This window comes from Crocuta crocuta, unplaced genomic scaffold, assembly GCF_008692635.1.
Source record: "Crocuta crocuta isolate KB4526 unplaced genomic scaffold, BGI_CrCroc_1.0 scaffold694, whole genome shotgun sequence".
NCBI classification, from domain to species: Eukaryota; Metazoa; Chordata; class Mammalia; order Carnivora; family Hyaenidae; genus Crocuta; species Crocuta crocuta.
Window position 1 is genome coordinate 1,283,112 of NW_027527933.1, and position 21,169 is coordinate 1,304,280.

Below are 21,169 nucleotides of genomic sequence, written 5' to 3' on the forward strand. Positions count from 1 at the left end.
TCCAGTCCACTTTGATTTTATAAAAACAAAATGTCTTATTGAAGCCCAAACACACTGGCAGATTTATTTCCATGTTGTATATGGCTGCTTTTAAGCTACAGCTAGGACTCAGTAGTTGTGATAGGGATGACTTGAAGTCTCAGATATTTATAATCTGCTCTTTAGAGAAAAACCTTCCTGACCTCTGATCTACACAATCAGTCACAAAACAAGGGTAAATCATACCCTCTTAGGTAGCACTTGCCAATTTCCATGTTGTAAATCCTTCTTGGCTCGTGTCAAGCTAACATCATGACATCACTGAATGTGAAGCTGGGAAAACGTACATAGTCACACACAATTATATAATCATTACACCAGATTGGTGAAATTGGCGTAAAGGATCTCAAGGGCTTGGGCAATAGTAAACTATGGAAAAAATTAGGAAGTGATGAGTTTTAAGGAGTCATTATCTTTATCTTCAATATGGTTTATTTAATTTTAAGTTTATGTAATTTACTTTACTCAGGTTTAACAGTTGACTCACAAAATTCGTGAACATTTTATAATCAACCCACAGGGTCTGATGTAAGATGCCTCGGGCACACTCTTATGTGTGAGAACTGCTGGTGTGGGAAGTGGGGGGTGTCTGGTGTTGTGGGTGTGTTCTACATTTGTCTTGCTAGTTAGGAGGAAAGACTTCAAAAGGGCAAGATGGGATGGGGATTCCTTGAAGCATGAGTAGGAATTTGAATAAATCATTTTTATAAACATTTCCCGAGAACCTGCAGGGGTTAGCTAAGAGCTGGAGATACAGAGATGAGTAAGACATGAGCCTTGTCTGTAGAGTTCACAATTGGGGAACTCATTCATTCATTCAATAATTTTTTGCTCTCCTACTGTTGAGCCCATGCCACAGATTTTTTTTTTCACAAATAGTTTATTGTCAAATTAGTTTCCACATAACACCCAGTGCTCATCCCCACTAGTGCCCTCCTCCATGCCCAACCCCCCTTCCCCCCACATCCATCAGTCCTCAGTTTTTGTCAGCATTCAAGAGTCTCTCATGGTTTGCCTCTCTCCCTTTCCCCCACCATTTCCCCCTTCTTCTCCCCCTTGTTCCTCACTTAAGTTCCTCCTAATCCTCCTATACGTGCAAACATATGATATTTGTCCTTTTCTGCCTGACTTATTTCGCTCAGCATAACACCCTCAAGGTCCATCCATGTTGCTACACATCCATGCCACAGATTTAATAGTCAATGAGAAACCACAAGTAAACAATTATGATGCATAGTGTTAAATGCCACAGTGGAGATAAGGGTGGTTGGGGGGTGGGGAGGAAATGTTATGAGAACATAGAGAAGGAAGGGATTAATCCATCTGGGGTTAAGATCCTTTAGGGTACATTCTGCATTTGCATAACACCGTTTTCCTTCCAAACTCATTGTTTCACTGCCTCTGAAAATGCATGGGCTCCTTATGAGACCATGGAAAAATTGACACTATGAACTAAATGTTTTTTCTGTCCCTTATGCCTGGCACTAATTTGGCTTCCATTATATATTTGATAAAAGAAGTATTGAGTTGGCTCTCAGTAAAATAAATAAATCAATGGACATTTTTCCATCCATGTGGCCCAAAGAACAACGTACATTGATAACTTCAGAAGGAAATCAAAAAGAAAAAAGGAATGTAAAAGGAGAAGTGAAATTGAGCACTCAGTGGATTTTTTAACATGATCCAGTGCTTTCCTGTGGTCATTCATTTTAGATACGTCTGTACCATTTCCAGGGTACTTCAGTTTTCCATTCATTGGGAATCCTGTCCATTTTTATTTCTGTTGACTCCACTTCATTTATTTTCTCTCTGCTGAAAAATAATGCTAACATGAACTTATGTTCATGCCTCCCATCTGCAAATGTTGGATTTCCAAGAAAATACTGGTGAGATGGAAATAGAGAACACAAAACAATAATACTTGATTTTCAAGGAAGACGGAGAGAGAGAGAGAGAGAGAGAAACAGAAACAGAGATAGAGATAGAGACAGAGACAGAGACAGAGACACAGAGAGAAATAGCTGTTTATGCCTGTGGGAATTCCCAGGCACCATAGCAGTCTGAATTGCCTGGGGTGAGGGATGGAGGAAAGGGCATATGCCCTAAAGTCACAGTATTCTTTTCTATGCTAGTGCCTTCAACTGATATGCGCATCAGAAACACAAAAATGGGGGCACCTGGGTGGCTCAGCTGGTGGAACCTCTGACTTGATTTCAGCTCAGGTCACCACCTCACGGTTTGTGGGTTTAAGCCCCATGTCAGGCTCAAAGCGGATAGCCTACTTGGGATTCTTGCACACATGCGCGCACTCTCTCTCAAAACAAAACAAACCAAACAAACAAACAAAAAAGAAACACAAAGATGTACCAAAAGCAGTCATTATCAGGAGTGAAGACTTTTATACACTCTTGCTGACCATCTTTACATGGGCATCAATTTTTAAAAGCTGACAGTGAGTTACTGATCCAGGGCTGGGATTAAGTCACAGTACCACAGGTGGCAGGCAGAACTGTCCCCCTCAAAGTGCTTCCATTCTATGCCCAGCACTTAGAAATATATTACCTTTCATGGAGAAAGGGATTCTGCAGATGTAATAAAGCATAGAGAGGGTATTCTGGATTATCCACGTGAGCCCAGGGTAATGACGGTAGGTTTTAAATGATAGAATAGAGGGGCGCCTGGGTGGTTCAGTCGGTTAAACCTGTGACTCTTGATGTCGGCTCAGGTGATGATCTCACAGTTCTTGTGATCGAGATCCACGTTGGGCTCTGTGCTGACTGTACAGAGCCTGTTTGGGATTCTCTCTCTCTCTCTCTCTCTCTCTCTTTCTGCTCCTCCCCAACTTGCTCTTTCTCTCTTTCTCAAAATAAATAAACATAAAAAATAAATGATAGACCAGAGAAGCAGATGCTTCAGAGAAGGAGATGGAAGGATGGAGGGAGAGGTTGAATGATGTGTTTGTTGGTTTGAAGGACAGAAGACAAGCCAAGGAATGTAGGAAACCCCAGGAAGCCAGAAAAGGCAAATAGGTTCCTTCCTTAGAGCCTTCAGAAAGAACACAGCCTTGATAAACTTTGATTTTAGCTTAGTGTGACTCATTTTGGATTATTAATTCCTAGAATAATAAGGTAGTAAGTACTATTTGTATTTTTAGGCCACTAAGTTTGTGGTAATCTGTTACTGCTGCCACAGGAAAGTACTCCACCACACTTTCATCCTCCCTGGGGAATTACGATGACTTATAGCTGCCTTACTTCCCAAGTACTCACCCTTCTGCCCTGTCTCCCAAAGCCCCTGTCATCTGAATCTACTTCTCTGTAAGAGCCTGAGCACTGTTTATTTCTTTCAGTCAAATTGATGCCATTGCTGTCCCTCTAAAACCTCCAGAACACAGTATGGGAACGAACACACACACACACACACACACACACACACACACACACCCCATTCCAGAATAGTTGATTTCCTTCTCTCCACACACCCACATAACCAAATTCTACCAGTTTTTCCAGCCTTATAGGCATTTGATATTTGATAACACAATGTATGTGAGAGGGATAAGACACACACCTTATTTTTCTCTTGCAAATCCTTTGCTACAGAGCTAGATAAATAATCAAACTAAAACAAAACAAAACAAAAAACACCTGTTGCCTTAATCATTCTGACTGTGCTGAGCTGTCAAACTTTGGTACTCAATTCCTTGTTGAGTCTCAGATTCTATTAAACTGTTACAATTTCAAGTGTTAGAAAGCGAAATATTATGGCTTCTAAATTTATCAGGTCACAAAACTAAGTACTGTATATAGTTTCTAAAGAGCTTTGATTTTTGTGTATGATTCTGAGTCCCAGGTGGTGGGTTTCTGGCTGATGACAGACCTATACCCAGCATGGCCATGGCGTTGCTTGGTATCATGGAAATCCAAAGTCATGCACCAATTCTGCACAGACTGTGCTACCAAAAATATTCATTCTCTGCTCTGTCTGGGTTGATTGCATCAACCTTGCCATCTCGCTAAAACAGACTGGTAATCCTTGTCTCGTTTAGTATTGCAAAACAGCACCAACTAATTTTGCTCCTGTAGGTAGCACTTTCCTTATTTGGAATAATGTTCTGAATGCACTCCCCAGCTGGTGTTTCTCTCTCCGTCTCTGTTTCTGTTTCCTTCTCTGTCTCTCTCTCTCTCTGCCTTCCATGAAAGTCAATTATTATTGTTCTGTGTTCTCGATTTACATCTCATCAGTATTTTCTCTGAAATCCAACGTTTGCAGACAGGAGGCATTAACCTAATAGGTGAATCCTTGTATTAGCATTATTTTTCAGCAGACTGAAAATAAATGGAGTCAGTAGCAACACTCTTCCTGCTGACTGCTGCAAAATTATTACAGTCACCACTTCCTCTCTGTGATTTACAGAGCCTCTTTGCCCAACTTCAGCCATCACCATTTGGGATCCTACTGTCTCTTAAAGGGAAAGTAACTTTCCATCAATTTGCATCTTATGATGGAACAAAACTCTGGCTTGATTAGATCACTCAGCTTCCCAAAGTGTATACAAAGGAAGCCACATTTCAATTAAAACAATTCTGACCTCTTTAGAAGACACCAAATGTAGCAGTTGATTCAAAACAAGTCCTGTGCTTTAAAAGAGGGGAGGGCTGGAAAGAAAGTGAGAAAATGAGCAGTCCATATGGTGGCATGACTCAAAGGCGTCTCATTTATTCATCAGCTGAGGGACCTGACCTCAAGGACAGCAGAGCAAAAGTGTCTGCATTATTGGATTTGAGGGTGGAAGGAAGGGGCAAGTTGGGGGTTCCAGAGCTTACCAAGGAACTTTTATTAAGCCTCTTGCTCATAAAGTGACAGAAACTCAGTTCAAACTGAGTTCAAGAGGGGCACCTGGGTGGCTCAGCGGGTTGAGCATCTGACTTTTGGTTTTGGCTCAGGTCATGATCTCATGGTTGTGAGATGCCTTGGAATTTTCTCTCTCATTCTCTCTCTGCCCCTCCCTCACTTGTGCACACACTCACACACACACACTCTCTCTCTTTCTCTTAATAAAATAAAATAAAATAAAATAAATAAAAACAAACTGAGTTCAAGAAAAAATAATTTTAAAAAAATTTATTGGGTATCTTAGTCTAAAAAAATCAAGGGTAGGACTGATCAGACGTATCTGAATATGGACACTCAAAGGGTATCACTGAAAAGTATCTCTACCTCTCAGGTCTGCTTTCTTAGAAGTTGGCTTCATTCTCAAGCGGGCTCTCTCCTCATGCTGACAAAATGGCTGCTCACTGAAAAATAGTTGCCCTCATTCATATCTTTACAGTTCTGCAACCCTAGTGCAAAGAGAGCTTCTCTTTGTCAAAAGTTCCAGTGATGTTCTAGGATTCAGTCTCACTAAACGAGCATGGCCCCTGTGTCAATATCTGAACCACTCACTATAGGCAGGGAGTGAAATAAGCTTATTTCATTAATTATTACTTTCCATGCTGGGTCATCCTGAATCTTAGATAAGGCCGATTGAGGGTAGAAAGCAGGCAACTGTATCTGGGCCTGTTCGGCTGAGAGGGATCAGAGGTTCACAGGTGCCATTCTGGCCCAATCCTTCCCAAATCTGTTTCTCTTCTTCCTAGATACACATTCTAATTACAGTTTTTAGCGCCCCTAACAGTATGAGGTGTCCACATAACTGAGTTTTAGCCAATGGAATGTGAAAAGTAGTATGTATCGCTTGTGAAGTCCATCAAAACCTTCCAGAGCCAATGTTGGAGACCATGATTATAGGATGGTGGGGACGCAAAATGGGAGGTGTCTGGGTCCCTAAATCTTTACCACGTGGAAGAAAGTTGCCCACCAAACAGGAATACCCAGTGTGGATACTCCCTTTTTATGTTGTTTTTTAAATTATCTCCTTTTAAAATGGAGACATATTTGACACACAGCATTACACTAGTTTCAGGTGTACAACACAATTGGGTGTTGGTATATATTGCAAAATGACCACCACAGTGAGTCTAGTTAACATCCATCACCGCAAACAGTTGCACATATTTTTCTTATGATGGGAGCTTTTAATATTTACTCTCTTAGCAACTTTCAAATATAGAATGTTGTTTCAACAATTAGAGTCACCACGCTACATAGTACATCCTTGGGACTTATAGGTTTATACCTGGTGAGTCTTTTGACCACTTTCACCCCTTTCGCCTATGTCCACTCACCCCCTCTGGCAACCACCAATCTGTTCTTGTATCTGGGAATTCACTTTGGATTTTTTTTTTGTTTGCTTGCTTCCTTTTTGGATTTCACATAGAAGTAAATCATATGGTATTTGTCCTTCTCTGTCTGACTTTTTTACTTAACACAATACTCTCAATGTCCACCTACATTGTCACAAATGGCAAGATTTCTTTCCTTTCTATGGCTGAGTAATACTCTAGTGTGTGTGTTTGTGTGTGTACAGACACACATATACCACATTTTCTTTGTATATTCATCCATCAGTGGACATGTAGTCTGCTTCTGTGGCTTTGTTATTATAAATAAATTGGGGGTGTATATATCTTTTAGAGTTAGTGCTTTTGTTTTCTTTGGATAAATGTCTAAAAGTAGTATTGCCGGATCATACAATAATTCTATTTTAGACTTTTAAGAAGCCGCCGTATATACTGTTTCCACAGTGGCTATACTAGGCCTCCCTCTTCACATCCTCACCAATACTTGTTACTTCTTATCATTTTGATAACAGGTGTGAGGTGATATCTCATTGTGGTTTTGATTTGTAATTTCCTGATGAGTGATGTTGAGCACCTTTCATGTATTTGTTGGCCACCTGTATGTCTTCTTTGGAAAAATGTTCATATTCTCTGCCCACTTTTAAATCAGATTGGTGTGTGTGTGTGTGTGTGTGTGTTTCATTTTGCTATTGTTTTATGAGTTCTTTGTATATTTTAGATATTAACCCCTTATCAGATGTATCATTTGCAAATATTTTCTCTCGTTTGGCAGGTTGCCTTTTCATTTGGTTGATGGTTTTCTCTGCTGTGCAGAAGCTTTTAGTTGTCATGCAGTCCCATGAATTTAATTTTGCTTTTGTTGCCTTTGCTTTTGGTATCAAATCCAAAAAAAAAAAAAAAAAAAGGAATCATCACTAAGACTGACGTCAAGGAGGTAACTATGTTTGTTTTAGGAGTTTTATGGTTTCAGTTCTTATATTCAGATCTTTAGTCCATTCTGAGTTCATTTTTGTGTATGGTGTAAAATACGGGTCTAATTTCATATTTTTTTGCATGTGGCTGTCCAATTTTCCTAACACCATTGATTGAAGAGACTCTCTTTTCCCCATTGTATATTCTTGGCTCCTTTGTCACAAATTAATTAACCCTATAAGCCTGCATTTTTTCCAGAGTCTCTATTCTGTTCTTTTGGTCTATGTGTCTGTTTTTATGCCAATACCATACTGTTTTGGTTACTACAGCTTTGTAATATAATTTGAAATCAGGAAGCATGATGCTTCCACCTTTGTTCCCTTTCCTAAGATCCTTTTGACTATTTGGAGTCTTTTGTGGATCCATACAAATTTTAGGATTATTCCATTTCTGTAAGAAATGTCATTGGAATTTTGATGAGAATTGCATTGAATCTGTGGATTGCTTTAGGTATATTGCATTTTAATAATATCAATTCTTCTGACCTATGAACATGGAATATTTTTTTTCATTCATTTTTATCTTCTTGACTTTCTTTCACCAATATTTTATAGTTTTCAGTGGGCTTGATTTTAAATATTCCAACCAAAAAAAAATTGGGTGAAGGATTAGATAAAAATAAAGCATCAGGAAGTTAATAAAGTTTGGATCTTGGTGATGGGTACATAAAGGTTCATTTTATTAGTCTCCCTACTTTGGAGATCTCTGAGCTTTCTTATGATTAAAAAGCTTTCTTTGACATAAATGGTTTTTAGAAAGGTCTCTGCTGTTAACTGCCCCTTTCTGAAATTTTACTTTCTCAGAGCTTTCTGCTAGATTTGTTTTTTTGTTTTTTTGGGTTTTTTTTTGATCCATCTACCTTCTCTGCCTATATGACATGAATCATGTCCACAGCTTCAACTGTTCAGTTCAATTCTTATCTGGATTATCCTAAGTTTCCCAGCTTGTCTCTCTGTTTTCAATCTGTACAATTTCTTTTCTGTAGCCAGAAATTTTTTTTCTAAGACACAACTCATCCCATGCATGCATTCAGTTCATTAGAAACATTGCTCCAGATATATGATCATAGTCATATTGAGTCCATATATTTAGGTTTAATTTTCCATCCCCCAAATCACACTATAAGGCAATACCTGTGTGCCAGCTCCTGGAATACATAGTCTTGCTAATTATTGCATTTGATATGGCTGTTTTCCAGCTTTCTGGAACTCATCTTTTCTTTGGATATAGCCTTTGTTTGGATCCCAGGAATTCACTCTTATCCTCAAACCAAAAATTCAGCCCAAATTCTTCTTAATACTTGTTTCTGACTCACTTTCCTTTTCCTCTGACTCCAGACATTTGAGTTCCTGTGCCCTTCACCCCCATTGTTTTTTATTCTTTTGGGGGTCATTAAAATTATTTCCTTTTAGTCTTGACATGACTTTTTATTCCCAAGTCCAGAAAATTTCAAGTTATGCCATTACTCTACTATATATGTGGTTAGTAGTATGTTTGCTTATCTGTCTTCCCCACTACATGGAGCAATTTCCTTGAGGTTGGGAGACAGGCTTTTGTCTCCCCTATCTTTAGGGTCCTGGCACAGAAGAAAGAGTTAACTGAATGAATACCTTTCAGAAGTATTCAGACCCAGCACAGATCTACTTGTCAGATCTCTATACACTTGGTGAAACACATTTAGTGGAAACAGTAATGAAATTTTAATACGGGTACATTAGGGTTCTGTTAAGTCATGGTACTTACTTCCCAGAATGCCTTTGTTTGCATTTTCCCTTAACATCTGACAGCTCCTCTCAAAATATCATCCATTTCTTCAACGCCTTAGCTCAAATGCACCTTGGTTCTTCTTTAATCACTCAAATTATGGGTGACTTTCCCACTTTTTGGAACTCCCGTTGCTCCTTGTATTACTTTTGGGATAATTTGCAACCTATCAATGAATTGAACATATGTCCTGATTCCTGTCTTTGGTGAACTCATTTTAATATAAACTCAACGTTGCAAACTCCTGGTGTAGCACACAGATCCAGTTAGTTTACTTTTGTGTTCTGTGTCTTCCCAACAATGGAGCATCAGTCTAGGGTCATGATGACTGGATATTTGCTGAATAAATAGCATCTAGATAGGCAATTACTGCTATCACACTGCGTCCAGATGACAAGTAGTGTTGAATTTGAGGACTGATTCCATTAATTTTTATTCTTTCATTTTGTGAAGATAATAGTGTATGTAACTGAGGGTTCTTCTTTTTCTTGACAAGTCTATTTTGTTCTCTCAGGTAGGACTTCTATCTGAGTCAGCTGGGGATCTGTTAACCAAAGTCTTATAGTCCAACTTGGAAGTTTAGACAATGTCTCCTGAATGCTTGACAGTCTAACTGAAGGCTGAGTTTCTGATGAGTAGTTGAATGTCTTCCAATATGCCTTACTGGATGAGTTTTCTAGTGTTCATACCAACGTTTTGGTGTAGACAGAGTGGGCTTGGTGGACAGACTCAACTTATACTCTTCCTCTTCCATGGAGCTAGCTTTTACTTGGCTACTGAAAGTTAGAATGTTAGCTTGGGGAATGAAAGACACAGTATCTAGATTAAGAGCATACATTCTGGAGCTAGAGAGATTCAAGTTCACAGTTCTGCTCTGCCACTTACTAGCTGTGTGACCATGGGTAAATGACAAATCTCTACAGGCTTCAAGTTTTTTATCTCTAAAATAGAAATAACCAAATACCCGTTCCATGGAGTTTTGGTGATGATTTATTGAGATAGTTTAGGTAAAGAGCACTGTGTTCAAATTCAATAATTATCTGCCATGATCTTAGTTCTTTTAGGCAGGGCAGAGGGTTAAGAGCGAACATTTATTGTCTATCACATTCCAGCCTCTTTACCAGGCACATGCATAGGTTACTTCATTTGAATTTTCATTTTCATTTCCTATAGGTTTTCATAAAAGTTATCCTCTTAAGGAATGTAACAATTCTAGGCCATTGAAATTACATTTTTTGTACAGAAGTGCTCTTTTCCATTAAAGGTTGCATCCCTTTAGTATCCTCAGCTTACTTCCTGCTTGAGAAATAATATTTTAAACTAAAACCTAAATTTAAATCGGAATATGTTGGCACTGACATCAAAAGATTTCTTTCACTTTCTGTAACTGTAATACATGAAAGAGAATTCTCTCTTAGGACAAAAGCACATGACTCACAGCCAGTTTCTCTTTTGAATTTCAAGACCAGTTCTCATACGTATGGTATGTATTCACTTATATTTAGAAATATTTTTTCTTAAAGATTTCTTAAAGATTTTCACAGTTTGGGGGTGTTTAAAAACTTGAAAGACTTTGTCCAGGACCAGCAGAAGCCCTACTCTACTAAAGATGAGTTTATGGCAGGAAAAAGGAACCCAAAGAAACAAAGCATGACTCTTTCTTACAGGAAAGAAAGGGGAGTTGTGAGGCTTCTAATTGTTCCAAGCAGTCCATGTGGAAAAGTAGAAGGGAAATAGGAGTACACTATCTTAATCTGATAAACAACCCACCATATCAGTGTAAAAAATGCAAGCCATAGCACGGGATACGTTCATGACGGTAACTAGCCTATATTTACCAACTTGTGTGTGTGTGTGTGTGTGTGTGTGTGTGTGTATGCATTAGAAATAAAACACAACTTTTCTTTTGGGGAAAACCACAATGACTTAAATTCAATGACTTTGCTAATGATATTGTTTTTCTAATTATCTTCAATTCAGAAAAACAAAGAAGCACCAGCAAAACAACAATGCGGCATGAATTTGTGGCGGGCATTAAACAAAGTTGAGGGTACAAAGTTGAATAAGACATAAACATTACTGTATGAAAGCTTGCAGTCTGGGGGGTGTGAGGGTCGTGTTTCCTCCAGGTTTAGTGGGATAATCATTTTCATAAGATATACACAAGAAATTATGTCCTAAAGATATACACAAAATGCTTTATGACTACAGGGAAATCTTCCAGGGAAGGACTTGAAGTTCCCCACTGACAGAAAAAGATGTGCTATTAATCTTTGTACCTCCTGTTGATGAAGGCCTTCAGAAATGATCCTTGGACTGAAGTGGACATTGGCAGTGAAGAAGGGGGAGTTAGAGGTTTAGGTGCTAGAGATTAAGGTTAAAGTAAGATTTGGGTGGATCCTTCCACTTGGCACTCTTCCCCATTGATCCTTGTTGGCAAAATTAAACAAAGGTTTGACTGTATCATTTGATTGATAACCATCTTCTCCACAGTTCTGTGAATACATGTGTTCAGCTTTATTTTAAAGAATAGGAGGGACGTCCATCTGGTTCAGTTGGCAGAGTGTATGACTCTTGATCTCGGGGTTGTGAGTTCGAGCCCCAGGTTGGGTGCAGAGATGACGAAAAAATAAAATCTTTTAGAACAGTTAAAGAATAGGAAAATGGGTCCCAGAGAAGGGAAGAAAATGATTATTAAGATCAGACTTTCCATCACACCCCACTCCTACAGACTTAATTTACTCTCCCTCCTGATTCCAACTGCCACTGAAGCCTTACAGAATCAACACTCTTGTTGCCTCAGACTGCATATAGAATTGAACAGCTCAAGTAGAGTTTGATTAGGGTTTTAAAACATTGAGATATAATTGACAGTAACATTGCATTAGTTTCAGGTGTATGACATAATGATTCGATGTTTGCGTACATTGTGAAATGATCACACAATAGATCCAGTTAACATCCATCACTACACATAGATACATTTTTTTCTCTTGTGATGAGAACTTTTAAAATCTACTGTCCTAGTAACTTTCAAATATACAATACAGTATGATTAACTAGAGTCGCCATGCTGAATGTGCCATCCCTGAGGCTTATTTACTTTACGACTGGAAGTTGACACCTTTTGACGACTTTTAGTTTAGCTTTGTTCTCAGTTCCAATAAGATTTTACTTCTTAATTTCTTATTTTTAACTTTATTTTTTTTCAAGTTTATTTATTTTGAGGGAGAGTGTGTGTGTGCGCATGCGAGTGGGGAGGGACAGAGGGAGAGGGAGAGAGGGGATCCCAATCAGGCTCCACACTGTCAGCGCAGAGCCCAATGCAGAGCTTGAACTCACAAACCATGAAATCATGACCTGAGCCGAAATTGTGAGTCAGATGTTTAACCGACTGAGCCACCCAGGTGCCCCATTATTATTTTTAAGCTAATATGCATTATCTAAGTTCAAATCCTTCATCCTGAAATATATTCATTCATTGCTCTTTTAGCAAGTGTATGTAAGTGATCAACCCAGTCTTTGAGAATATCTGTAGCTTTCCTTCGCTCTGGTACAATAGATAGTTTGGATGGTATTGAAGTCCTGGATCACATTCATTAGGTCCTCTCAAAATGAAAGTGACCTTGCAAGTACCTTGACTCACATCCTCAAGTATGAGGATAATATTTCAAAACATTGGGGTCGGAGTGCTTATTAAAGGAGGTATTTAAATTAATTTGTAAACCACACTGAATCCTTCCTCCATTGAGTCATTTACCTAAAACTTGTTAGAGTGTTTTCTCTCATGTTTTCTGTATTTTCTGTAACTCTTATGATACTGACTCATGGACATTCATAAATCAGATGATTTGTTTTAGACACAAACAGGCCCCTCGCTTAGTGAAATGTCAAAACAAAAATTTCCAGTTAAGTCTTTGTGAGAAGGGAGGATGGTATGGCAGAAAGGACCCCAGGCACAGCCCAGGAAGGCACCTGTTCTGCTATTTACAAGTCAAGTCAACATCAGCAAGTCTCTGGACGCCAGTTCCTATGGCTGTGAGACAAGCGATTGTGCTAAGTGATTCTGCACTAGTATTGTATATTTCGAAGTGGAGGTTAAAATCTGACAAATGCTAAGAGGAAGAATTGGGAAGTCCACAGATTATACAGGTTCCCTGTACACTTTTATAACAACTGGTCCTTGGTGTGTTCTCTGAGCTTAAGTTGATGAGTGAAGATACACAGCCTCCCACTTGCTACACATCCGTGTGCATTTGGGACACAAAAGCATCAGAATCTAGGCTGGTCAAGGCCTAAGGATGGAAGGGCTTAGATTCTATGCACTACATCCAGCCACGCCTGGACTCATCCCAGAAACACGAGTATGTCTTGGGGAAAATGGTGTATGCAAATGTGAACTGAAAGAGATCTCTTGCCAAGTTCTGAAGCACTTTGGTATCGAGACTGCCTTGCCGTGGGATTCCACATGAATGAGTACTGAGGTGGAGGTGGGGAACGGAAGGGAAGGAGAAGCCATCTGAAGGGCATGGCTGCCTAAAGGAATTGGCAGAAATCTATAATGATGCCAGAATCAGCATGAAGCTTGATCAGACCTGTGCACGTCTCTCTTTATCTTGGCACCTGATCTGGGAGCTGCTGGCAGTGGGGAAGGTAGGTTTCTGGCTACACCAATAGTTGTGGGATACAACCGTGGCCATTCCATGTGGCTGACCCTACCACGGCCCTGCCTCATTGGCTGCCTTGACTTCCACGGTCTTCAGCCTCAAACACTAAGGGGCACATCTGAGCTTATCCAGAGAGTAGCAAATATTAACATGACACTTCAACATATATAGGCAGCTTTTAAGACACCCAGAGTATTTGAAGGGATGAGACAACTATAAAGGTGTGGATTTCCTACAAGCCAAACCAGGGATGGTCGGGAGAATAACTATTTGTGGTGATAATGTAAATGTCTTCTCATTTATTTTAATAAGCAGGCCGTGCCTAGGATGTAAAGGTTATACTTCTGTGATCTTCTGTAGTTATTTTTGGAGCCAATTGTCAAACTCCTGAGGTCAGCTCTATGTCCCTCTCAAAAAGCTACCTGTACAGATCTGCAAGTCTAAATGTTGTAATCTGTTGAGATAGATTTATAAATACATTCCTACACCATTATCATCACAGTCTTGCCCACGCCCCTCCCATCAACCTCCATCCTTACCTCGCTGCTTTGGCTAACTTCCGGAGCTGTGCTGAAGGGCTGGCCAGCCATATAAACATGGAGCACATCGAAAGGGAGACCTCTCCATGGCTGGCGACTTGTGAAGTGCTCATGAGGGTAGATTCCCTCAGCCCCTTCTTTGATTTTCCATATCCAAAGAAGAACAACACTGACACAGTTTTATTGGTATGATGGAGCATATAGCTGCTCACCATAATTGTTCTCCCTCCTTCCTTGGCAGTAGGATTGAAGGTGAACATACCCCTGCCCGGTAACCATAAATTTCCCAACCTTTGCAAAGGAATGTGGCCATGTCATTAAATTCCTGCCAAAGGAATGGGAACAGAATTAAGGGGCTGCATTTTACTTCCCCTACACTGTTTTTCACTTTCCACTGACAGAACCCATTACAACAGCGCCTTGACCATGAACATGATGGTAATGTCTGCCTAGGGGGTGGAAGGAACCTGGTCTTTGAGTAACATGTTGGGGCAGAGCCAGATTTTTCTGTGTGAGAGACATAAAGTCCACCTTCTAGAAATATTATTGAGTCTTTCGTTAAAGTTGCCTAGTGGTACCCTCAGTACTACAGTTATCTTTCATTACTGTTTCCAGGGGAAATTCCATTCTTACTTTAAGCTTCTGAATTCATCTGACTTCTTCGATCTGTCTCCAGAGCCTTCAAGCTCTTGGCTTGTGTTTGTGCCACGATTTTGCTACTACTTGCCTTTCTGTTCTGTTGTAAAGTTCTGACCTCAGCCAACAATAACTTATCTTAAAATGTAAAATAAGCAAGAAAAAACGTTTACAGTTAAGGTAGAAATTTGAATTGTGTTCTAGATTCTGGAGACAATGAAAAAATTCCTGCCACAGCAGGCCAGGCTGTTTGGATTAGATGAAATAGAACATTCACTGCATGTGGTGCTCCTGAATAGTAACAGCTTAGAACTAAGTTCTGGTAACTGGCAGCTGACCGTGCACCACGCTGGGGTCTGATCAAAGCACAGTTAATTCTTTGCAAAGACTGGAATTACTTCTTAGCTTAATTAAACATTCATTTCCTAGTTTCAGAATCAAAACAAACTGCAGATTCTCTGAGTAGGTATGGCGCAAAAAATGTAGATTTACCAGGGATTATTAAACTGAAACATGAAATGGAATTTTGTTACAAGCTAGCTGTTGTTGGGATCCATAAAATGGGGTTTCTGTAGGTTGACAGGGAACAAATGCTTTCATAGTCTTCAAGAATGACCCCAAAGAGTGCTTATTAATTACAAAGGTAAACATGTACCTTTACAATGGAGAGCTCTGAGGACCCCACCTTAGCCGAGTGTTCACACTTGGCATTCCCAAACGTGACACCATCTGCCATAATGTGCCTTCTGAAGTACAGACCATTTCTGCCTGAAAAGTTTAACTCAAATATAATCATGAGGAACAGCCAGAGAAATGCAGAACATGGGGCATTCTGCATGTAAGTCGACATGCACTCTTCAAAACAACAAAAATTCACATCAAGACAAGAGTAGCTGGGTCAACTGATTAGGTTAAATAATAAATAGTAAATATGAAGCATGAACTCTGACTGGATCCTAAATTTAAAATGCAAAGCAATAAAGTTATACATTTGGGGGGAGGCAATTCTGGGTTTAAAATTAGAATATTAGGGGTTACTGGGTGTCTTAGTTGGTTGAGTGTCTGACTCTTGATTTCAGCTCAGGTCATAATCCCAGGGTTGTGGGATCGAGCCCCACATTTGGCTCCATGCTGAAAGTAGAGCCTGCTTGAGATTCTCTCTCTCCATCCCCCTCAGCCTCTCTCCTCTGCTCACTCTCTCTCCCTAATATATATATATAAATTAAAAATGGAATATTAGGTGATATTAAATTAATATTACTTTTCTTGGGTGGGATCATGATGCTGTGGTTATATGGGACAATGTCCTTCTTAAGGATGCATGTGTAAGCATTTTAATGGTAGGTGTAGTGGTATCTGAAACTTCCAAGCTGGTGAGCGACAGAGAAGCGTGTGTGCACGTGCAAATGTACAGAGAGGGAGACATTGAAAGAGGATTAAGTGCATATGGGAGTTTATTTTATTTTTGAATTTTTTCAAATTAAAGGTTGGTGGAAGCTTGCAAGAATCTGGACATTAAATCTGCCCACTCTTTGCAAAAGTTCAAGTGCTCCCGGAGTTATGTAGTTTCTCTGCCATTCAGACTTCTGACTCCTTGCCTTTTGCCTTTCTTAAATATTTTTAATGTCTATTTATTTTTGAGAGAGAGAATGAGAGAGAACAAATGGGGGAGGGGCAGACACACACACACACACACACACACACACACACACAGAATCAGAAGCTGAACTGTCAGCACAGAGTCTGACGTGGGACTAGAACTCAAGACCCATGAGATCACGACCTGAGCTGAACTTGGACACTTAACTGAGTGAGCCACCCAGGCGCCCGTGCCTTTTGCCTTTCTAATGCCCTGATGACTGAGCTCTTTTCTTTTTGCTCCCAGGACACATAGAATTTACTTTCTGCTCCTGCAGCTGTTTGCAGACCCACTTCCTGGAGAGAACAGAATAAAGGTGCCTAGGAAACAGGGCAGTTTGCTCTTGAAAACATGTTACCAGAAAGCGAATGGAGGCAAGTGAGTTTGAACCTAAAAGGCGAGCTTTAGCAAAGAGGTAGAGAAGGTGAATTCCTGCCCAATATTCCAGACATTGGAATTGGTATTGGTGTGGGGCGGGGCGGAGGCCAGTGAGAACAGAGCTCTGAGAGCTTTCTCATCATGCAGTGGCCACTGTTCCCTTTGTTCCTGCATTATAATCGAGACAAGAACACCAGGCAACCAAAACAGGCCCCGGTATCTGGATAACTCAGGTAAAGAAGAGACTAGAAGCTCTGGGAAGAAAGGTATCTACTTGGAGAACAGAAGGAAGTTCCATATAAAGAAAAGTCTTTGGACCCAAAGACTGAATGCGTGATTTCAGGCCTGCGGGGCGTGGGGGTGGCCGTGAGCTCCCGGGCCAGCTGCCAGGGAAGCCATCATGCCAAATTCCTGATGTGCCCTTGCATTTCATGGAATGGAGAAGAATAGAAGGGCAGCATGACTTGAACCATTAGTAACCTTGGGAGAGACTGTGTTTATATGAGTCATGTGGATGCAAGCCAAGAGCATGAAATTAGCGTTTCCAGCTAAAAATTAAGCTTGTTCCAGAGATAAGGATGGTTATATATTATTAAACGCTCATTGTGTGCCAGGCATAAATAATGAATATTTTATTTACCTTCTCCATGAAGTAAGCATAAGTGGGTATTATGATCCCATTTTACAGAAGACAGGAGTTTAGGGAAGTGAAGTAAGTTTTCCATATCAAACACCTGGAAAATTATACAACTTGTACAGACCCATATGGTGGTCCCAACACCAATGCTGTTCTTTCAGTTGACCCTTTATTTGCTCAGCATTGGGTTACCATTTAGTTGTGAGAGCACGAAAATGATTAATGGACAAATGTTCCAAGATATTACCATACCCTCCTCTAACTTACCCACTAAAGGGTTTTGCCTCTTCCGTTCCTTCCCCTCAGGTCCAGAAATGTGCAGAGTGGAGAGAAGCACATCCTCACTTGGATTTGGGAGAAATAGTTCTACGAGTTTAGAGGAAGGGACACAGGAAGGTCTGTGGTGTGAGGGGGAGCTAGATGTGGGAGAAAGTGAGAGTCATCATCAGGGTATTTGAAAGAGTCATTTATACCCACTAGAGTTCCTATGAAAGCTGGAGAGAATAGATGGGCCAGCAACTGTTCCTCCCCAGGAAAGGAACCTCTGGAGTGGGATACTGGAAACACATCCCAGGGCTACACATAGTGGGAGGGTCTCCCCAAAATAAATGTAGACCCCACGAACATTCATGAAATCAAAAAATCATAATACACTTGGTGAGATTGGATTTCTGATAGAAAGAGGCAAGATTACAATTTGTGTCCAGATCAGAAGTGCCTGGGCCTCATGTCAACACAGAAATAGTGATGAGTAAATTAGATTAAAAATGTATAGACATCATTAGGAGGGTGCTGGGTGAACATGGATTAAGACATTGCAGGTTGAACTCAGGTCCACCCAGAGCGAGGGGGCTCTTACATGGTAACCTGGGTTATATTTTGGAATCACAGCTGATATTTAAATGGAAGTGCACTTGTGTGCCACACTTCAGATGACAGCAGTTCATCACCTGGAACTCAGCCAGGTGTACATGTTCATGGTGACAAGGACACTGTTGGATGTAAGTAACTGTGGCCATGATGGTTGCAGAATGGTGTGGAGCTTCCAGGGGGCCAATTAGGACAATGAGCCAAACTGAAAGTGACAATGAAGCCTTCCATCTCTTCCTGTAACAGCACCAGCCAAGAGTCCCTAAAGAGAAGCACCAGCTCCTTCTCCCATGTTCATGTACCACCCCCCCCACCCCAAGAACAGCCTTAGGTGGGGATCAGATGACACGGCACACAGTGTGGGTGGGAAAAGTCATTTCAGTGCTGATGGATCCCAAACTAAGGGCTCCTGCCTCTATGGACTGAGGAGTCAGAGGTGGGAAAAGGAGGAATGGCTATGAGCGAGAAAGTACCAAGTCAGAGTGGAGAAAAGTGCCTTAGTCCGGACCCGAGGCCAAGGAGGTTTTGGTAACACTCAAGCAGTGCCTTAACTGAGGCCCCCATGAGGAGGTCCTGGGCTGGGATGCAGGTGTGAGTATAAGCATGGGTGTCCTGAGGGTGAGGGTTGTGGCCTGAATCCATCCCGGAATTCCCCTCAGAAACCTGCAGGACACCGCCTGAGCAACTAGTCTGGTGTAGGGTGGGGAGTCTTGCTCTACAAAGCCTTGTAATCATCCATGGTTTGGCCTGAAGGATCCCACGTGGGACGTTTCCCTATAGCTGGACTCTCCTAATACTACCCCAGTGTTGGACAGAAGTTGGAGAAACTTCTCTGCAATAGGTAGTCAGCCCTTGGGGAGAAGCACCATTCAAGAGTTGATGCTCCTGAGAGAGAATAAGGTGTAAGCAATGTCACAGGGAGGTAACAGGGATGTCTCAGCAGCTCATAAGACAGGGGGGAGAAGTTGACATTCATTGTGACCTTCATACATAAACCTGTTATTAAGGACCTGGGATTTTTCTTGATTGAGGGCAGGTATACCTGCATTGTTCCATGGCCTTTGTGCTTTGCCTGCCAAAGTAGGACTCACTGGCAGTTGGGTGAACCGCTGATAAGGAGAGGATCATCAGTCATTCTTTGGAATTACTCATCAAGACTACGTGTTGCAGAAATCATAGACACTTGAGGCATTGTAACACCTGATCCTAAAGGGAATGATTTGGGGTTGTGTCTAAGACACGTCCCAGACTTGCCTGGGATGTGTCTTAGTTTGCTTGCATAGTCCTTAGAGCAGACCCAGAGATAAGGGTTTGGGTGTAAATCTCTTTTGGAGGTGATTCCAGAAAGCATACCGACAGAATAGGAAGTGAGGCAGGGGAGGGAGAAAAGCCGATATAGGGTGACTTAAAAGCAGGTACCTGGGATTCAATCTCCATCCCACTGGGAACCCTTTGAGAAATTGTAAAGAAAACACTTCAGAATTGTCCAAAGAGGGGTAAGAAATCACTTCTTCCTCAATAGTGTCATTCCTGAGACCCTACTCCCTGGCATTTGCTGCCTTTCTGAGGCACACGCTGAATGTAAAGTAAACGGGGGATCCTGGGTAGAGAACTTAAGGAAGCCACTGCCCTGATCGGAAGCCATCTGCAGGTGTCATTTCTGGTGAGCAATGTATGGATGACATCTTCTCTAGAGCACCTGGCCTTAAAGATGGAAAAACTAAGGCAGTCAAGTACTCCATGCCTTGTAGAGTCAGGTCTTAAGAATTATAAATCATCATAAAGGTGTAAATGGCTGTGCCTTTCTGGAGAAAATCTGGTAGCCCTTCAGAGGTTGCTGTTGATATATACAGTTACTGGGATTTGCATGTCAGGTGGTTGGCCACACGCCCACAGGAGAGGGAAAGTTCTGAAGACTTCCACAAAGAAACATACCACAAAGGATTGTGGAGCGCAGTTTGGGAGATGAGACCCAATGGGCCTCGGAAGGATCAAATGAGTACTTCACCCTCCATGTTCCCATGGATTTCACTGTGAATAAAAATAACTCAAGGGGAAAAAGAGAAGTGTAATGAAGCAATATCTGAGAACAAGACCAAAGAGGGAAGTCAGGTTCAGAGATGTCGATCCAATCCAGGATCTGAAGCTTGTGTAGGTTTGACTGGGCTCCTCATCAACAGGTGCTGGACATACGAGATGATCGCCCCGCTTCTGGCCACGGACTTTCTCAAACAAGTGGGAGCTGATGTCTTTTAACTTGCTTCCAAATGTAATTTAAAATAGTTGGGCTGGAGAGACAGAAGGAACAGCTGTGTGCTCCTTAGTGCATAGTATAGCCCTGTTTGTTTGGTGGGGACACAGGGCACAGGTTTTAAAAACCAACAAGGACAAGGGGCACCTGGGTGGCTCAATAGGTTAAGCGTCAGACTCTTGATTTTGGCCCAGGCCATGGTCTCACAGTTCATGGGATCAAGCCTCGTGTGGGGCTCTGCACTGACAGTGTGGAGCCTGCTTGGGACTCTCTCTCTCTCTCTCTCTCTCTCTCTCTCTCTCTCTCTCTCTCTCTCTCTCTCTCTCTCTCTCTCTCTCTTTCTCTCTCTCTCAACCCTTCTTGTGCTTTCATGTGCACTCTCTCTCTCAAAATAAATAAATAAACATTTTTTTTAAAGGATAAATGAAAAAGTCCTCTGTGAGGTGGAAACACTTACCTCTCTCTTCCAGTTGTTAAAAGGACTAGCTCTTGAGGCAGGTTGTACATGAGGAGGAAACTCTTTTGTCCCTCACAA

General features: G+C 41.1%; 1 protein-coding gene across 1 annotated transcript in view; it reads left to right on the forward strand.

Annotated features, from left to right (window-relative positions):
- LIPA (lipase A, lysosomal acid type) overlaps nucleotides 1-21,169 on the forward strand; it is a 239,164-nt gene that overhangs the window by 217,074 nt on the left and 921 nt on the right. The window lies entirely within an intron of this gene.